At 52.1% G+C, this 4,813-nt stretch overlaps 1 pseudogene; it reads left to right on the top strand.

Annotated features, from left to right (window-relative positions):
- The first annotated feature begins 2,841 nt into the window (after positions 1-2,841).
- LOC138833421 (transcriptional regulator protein Pur-beta-like) lies at positions 2,842-3,778 on the top strand (annotated as a pseudogene).
- Positions 3,779-4,813: the final 1,035 nt, after the last annotated feature.

Genomic DNA, 4,813 nt, shown 5'->3' with positions numbered 1-4,813 from the left:
GTGGAAAGAATGCCCTTCAGCACTTGGTAGGGGTAGGTGAAGTTGCCCACCCCCACTCAAGAGTCTGACCCTGGAGAGCATTTCCATGGCAAACCCACCTGGCGTTTACTACACCATATCTTCCCATGACATAAGTGTTCTGCCTGCAGGGCAGGTCTTGATGGCATTGGACTAGAATAATTGCATGTCTGAGGTCCAGAATGCCTGACAGCCTACACCTTGGGCTACCTTTTGCCACTAGTGACAAGCAAGTTTGTCAGGACTTACTTTGTCATTTCTCTGCTTCTGGACTCTGAGCTCCTCCAGGACCAGAGACATTTAAGCTTATAAGACAAAAATGCAATGCCCAGAGGTAGGGACAAACCACATCTCCTCCTTGGGCTGCCAGAAGGAAAGGACCTTCCTCACCTGCACCATGGCCTCCACACCCACTAAGCCAAAAGAGCCAGAGCTGGGTAGCAGCTACCAGGCCATCAGACAGGGCCAAGTTGTCCCTCCAGATAACTCAGGGCTCTGTTTAGAGAAGGTCTCTGATCTGTCAGCTCACAACCTAACCACCTCAAGTCCAGCTGTAACCATGGGCAGGATCACAGGTAAGCAGGAAGTCCTCAAGAGGGATTTGGCAGCACTCCCTATGAACTGCCCTCGCCTGTGCCAACACACATCACATCATGAAAGCCCCCCCCCCAACTCCAGAGGACATTCTTCAGCAATCCTTACCAACTCCCAATGGCTATGCTTTGGCATAGATCAGAATCCACAGATGCACAGTGTGATCCCCTATTGCTAGCGATCTCCAGTATCAGAGCAGCAGAGGACATGGCTGGGTGTAATCCAGAGATAAGTGCAAATGGGGAAGGAGCCTTGCGACCATGGCCCCATCTCTGTCCTCAGCTGTGGCTTTGTCAGTCCCTACACATCCACATCGATGGAGGCAGTTCCTCCACTAGGTGTCCTCCGTCGTCCCGACAGAGCTGGTCCTCGGCACACATTTGAACAGCAGATTCCTTGAGGTCCACGGCCTGACTAACAGGTCCAAGGAACTGCCAAAAATACTCTGGTTCTACCTGAGAAGCATGGCTTGTGTTCCTTCTGAGAAGGAACAGACAGGGAAGGGTCCCCTGGCATAGTGGTGGGGAAACAGAAGTCATGACTTGGTCCATATCAGTGGACAGACAGATTAAGAAGGCTCAATGGCAGTGCAAGACTGAGGTACTATTGGTGTCTTTCTCATTGTAAAGCACCTTGATCAAGTGGCTAGGTCCTTTACCTCTGAAAGGAGGTCAGGAAACAGAGCTTGTGTCTATGCTGTCCTCAGAATGCTGGGAATTGAACTCAGACACTTTCACACAGTAGAAAACTGCTTTAACCACTGGTCTACCTCCTCAGTCATTGGCTTTCTTTTGAGACAATCTCACTATGAAGTTAAGCCCTGGCCTCCAGCTGCTCTCTACCTGTCTCTTCCACCTAAGTACTAGAATTATAGATGTGGCCCAGCCCATCTACTCTTGTTTTCCCCTTGAGATCTGCTTAGAGCCAGGTCATCTTCTAAGTAAGAATTCATCAAGGCAACTTGGATGCAGAAGCATTTCCCTGTCCATCCATGGCTGGCTCAGTCATCTAAGTCTCTACATGAAAGTCAGGCACACATCCATGCTGCGCATCTCCTGGATCTGCCTAAGATGCCACTCCTGTGAATAAAGCAAGGCCTGGTCATTCCCAGAGAGGAAGAAGCCCCAGAGAGTACACTATTGATCCCCTAGTGAGGACGTGGCTAGTAACACAAGCCCTGAACATGTAGACTTTGCACCAAGACCTCAGGTGAGCTTCTTTTATCCTGAAGTGTGAAGTGGTGGCCTGATTATCTAGCACTTATACCAGTGGGTTGCGAGCCCAGGATGTGGCAGGTAGAAGTGCTCATGTACAGCAACAAAGTCCCATTAGGGACTGGCCTAGCCACCCACTCCTTGGTCTAGCACATATAGGTTTTTTGACAGTGTGACAAAAAGGAAGAGGGAACAGAGCCAGCATTCCAAGAGAGGTTTTCTAGGTCTCTAAGGCTCAGCTGTGCTCTCTGCTGGGCAGTGGCCCTCAGGATGTTGGCATAGATGCATTAGAGTCTCTGGTGTGCATGGTATATGAAACACTTTCAGCTTTTGCTGGCTGCAGAGCAGGCCAACCTGCAAGCAGGCAGCAGGCAGCAGGCACAGCCTGGCACTCAACCAAAGACCCTGATGTAGGCTACCCAAGGTAGAAGGTGAAAGGTAAGAGTGGGTGTTACAGACACACACTGAGTCAGAGATCCTGAGGGAGGAACCCCACCAGCTGTTGCTCCAACCAGCCCTGCAGTGGATGGTGCTCAATTCTGAGACTCAATTTAAAGTCGCATGAGCAGAGTACAAATCCATACATTCCAGCCGTGTGACCTTCAACCAATGCCAGTCTTCGCACTTAAGAATAGTAATTCCTCTCTATAAAATGGGCTTATTCACCACTGGCAGCAAGTATGGCAGCCTTTCAGTCATCACGGTCAGCAAAGGCAGGCTGGAAGGTGGTCACCCAATGGTGGTGGTGCCCTATGATGACAGGCCACAGTCTCCTTGTCACCATTGGCGAGCACCTGGAAGCCCACTTGGGTACAGTACCCCAGCTCAGTAAGAGCCACTGGTCCAGCACACAAGAATTCTCCTTGGGGGATGGGGGATGGCGGCGGCGGCCTGCGATGAGCAGCAGGAGCGCGTGAGGAGCCAGCAGGCAAGGCTGGGGGGCCCGGGAGTGCAAGCGCAGGGCGGAGGGCGGGGGCGCGAGCACAGTGGGCGGGGCAAGGCAGTAGCCAAGAAGATGGTGGACAGCAACAGCGGCAGCGGTGGCGGTGGCGGCAGCCGTGGCGGGAAGGGAGGCTTCCAGCCCACACCCCGCGGTGGCGGCCAGCAGGAGAAGCAGGAGCTGGCCTCGAAGCGGCTGGACATCCAGAACAAGCGCTTCTACCTGGATGTGAAGCAGAACGCCAAGGGCGGTTTCCTGAATATCACAGAGGTGGGCACGGGCAGCTCCAAGAGCCGCCTCACGCTGTCGATTGTGGTGGCGGCCAATTTCCGTGACTCGCTGGGCGACTTCATCTATCACTACGCACAGCTGGGCCCCAGCAGCCCCGAGCAGCTGGCAGCGGGCGCTGAGGAGGGCGGCAGGCCGGCGCACCTCAAGAGCGAGTTCCTGGTGCGTGAGAACTGCAAGTACTACCTGGATCTCAAGGAGAACCAGCGCGGCCCCTTCCTGCACATCCGCCAGACCGTCAACCGCGGCGGCGGCTTTGGTGCAGGCCCAGGGCCTGGCGGCCTCCAGAGCGGCCAGACCATGGTGCTGCCTGCACAAGGTCTCATCGAATTCCGACACGCTCACCAAGCTCCTCGATGACTACGGAGGCGAAGACCACGAGCTGGCCGGAGGCCCAAGAGGCGGTGCCGGTGGCTGGGGGGGGGGCGGCTGTACGGGGAACTCCCGGAGGGCACCTCTATTACGGTGGACTCCAAACGTTTCTTCTTCGATGTGGGCTGCAACAAGTACGGAGTTTTTCTACTGTGTGAGTGAGGTGAAGCCGTCCTACCGCAATGCCATCACAGTGCCCTTCAAGGCCTGGGGCAAGTTTGGTGGCGCCTTCTGCCGGTATGCGGATGAGATGAAAGAAATCCAGGAGCGGCAGAGGGATAAGCTTTACAAGCGTCATGCTGGGGGGGGGGGTGGTGAGGAGTCCTAAGGCGAGGAGGTGGATGAGGATTGAAATGGCAGCTTTCCCCCCTGGCCTCCCCCACCCTGTTACCCGTGCCCCCACCCCCCATCCCCCTGGCTAGTTCCCATTCTTGCTCATTCCCCTGTGAGCTAGTTGAGAGGGAGCCCGGGAGGCCACCAAGGGAGAAAAAAAACCAACAAAATTAAAAAAAATAATATAGTTAAGAGAAATAACCATAAGACAACAGTCTTGAACAGTGAGTAAAGCAGTAAAGTTCCAGAAATTGACAGCAACCTGCAGAGGACAACAGCATCTCCTCACCTGCAAGTGTCTCAGCTTCTATTTCCCACCCGAGGTTCCTAAGCTCATCTAGATAATCCTGAAGTGGATAGATTTCGAGTCTGTGCCCCTAAACACATCTGACTTACCCAGATCCATCTGTGTATAACAGTTGAATTTGTGTTGTACCTGGGTAAATCTAAAGTATCTCTCCAGGCCGAGCCGCCGTTGCAGTGTCTATCCTTCACCTTTATTCTAATCAGCCTTTTGGATCAAGATCTTCACGGAAATTCTTGAGACAGAGAGACCTTTGCAGTTACCCAGTCCTGAGAGTCCAGGTTTATGAAAAGGAATGCAACTTTACACAATCATGGACAAGGCAAAAAAAGAATTCAAGAAGCCATCAGTGAATCAAAACAAATTGGATTTTTTTTTTAATGATTTTGCATGGAACCTGGCCCCATGTCTTTTCTTTGCAGAATTGTTTTCCGGGATGCAAAAATTCAAAAGCCAATGCTTGAACTAGAGAATTCATTACTAAAATAGTTTAAAAGTTGGGCAAAAGGAATTTTTTTTTCAAAAAATAAAAGCAGTTTTACATTGGGGGTTGCTGAGGTAGGCACAATACGTCAGGCATAAAGCACAAGGCAAACTCGTTGAGTGGATGGGTTGCTGCTCACTAAAGTTCTTCCCTTGATCTCTAAAGGTGGAGGTCATTACCAAGAAGTGGCATTGGTGTGAATGAGAGCCAGATCCCATGGCTCTAGCATATGAGCAAGTGAATTATGGCTAATTTGGCTGTTACAG

This window comes from Dipodomys merriami, unplaced genomic scaffold (assembly GCF_024711535.1).
Source record: "Dipodomys merriami isolate MVZ:Mamm:240054 unplaced genomic scaffold, mDipMer1.0.p SCAF_207, whole genome shotgun sequence".
NCBI classification, from domain to species: Eukaryota; Metazoa; Chordata; class Mammalia; order Rodentia; family Heteromyidae; genus Dipodomys; species Dipodomys merriami.
This window is presented reverse-complemented; position numbering and strand designations above follow the sequence as displayed.